Source organism: Limulus polyphemus, unplaced genomic scaffold, assembly GCF_000517525.1.
Source record: "Limulus polyphemus unplaced genomic scaffold, Limulus_polyphemus-2.1.2 Scaffold8959, whole genome shotgun sequence".
NCBI lineage: Eukaryota > Metazoa > Arthropoda > Merostomata > Xiphosura > Limulidae > Limulus > Limulus polyphemus.
In genome coordinates, this window is record NW_013674569.1 from 13,547 (window position 1) to 13,946 (window position 400).

Sequence of the window (400 nt, forward strand, 5' to 3'; positions counted from 1 at the left end):
CAAACTGTAGCATATTTCTCAAGATAGGTATGTTGTATTAGGATTTTGTGTTACTAACGTCCTCCAGCAATAATAATTTATCAAACTGTAGCATATTTCTCAAGATAGGTATGTTGTATTAGGATTTTGTGTTACTAACGTCCTCCAGCAATAATAATTTATCAAACTGTAGCATATTTCTCAAGATAGGTATGTTGTATTATGATTTTGTGTTACTAACGTCCTCCAGCAATAATAATTTATCAAACTGTACTTTACTTCTACAATATTTTTGGAATATAGTAGTTTTCAATTCTTATTTTTTACTTGTTCTAAACTTAATCAAAAAAAGGAATGAACCGAATAACTTGGAATATTCGTTAATCGTCGGCGATTTAGAGATATGTATTAATTATAAATA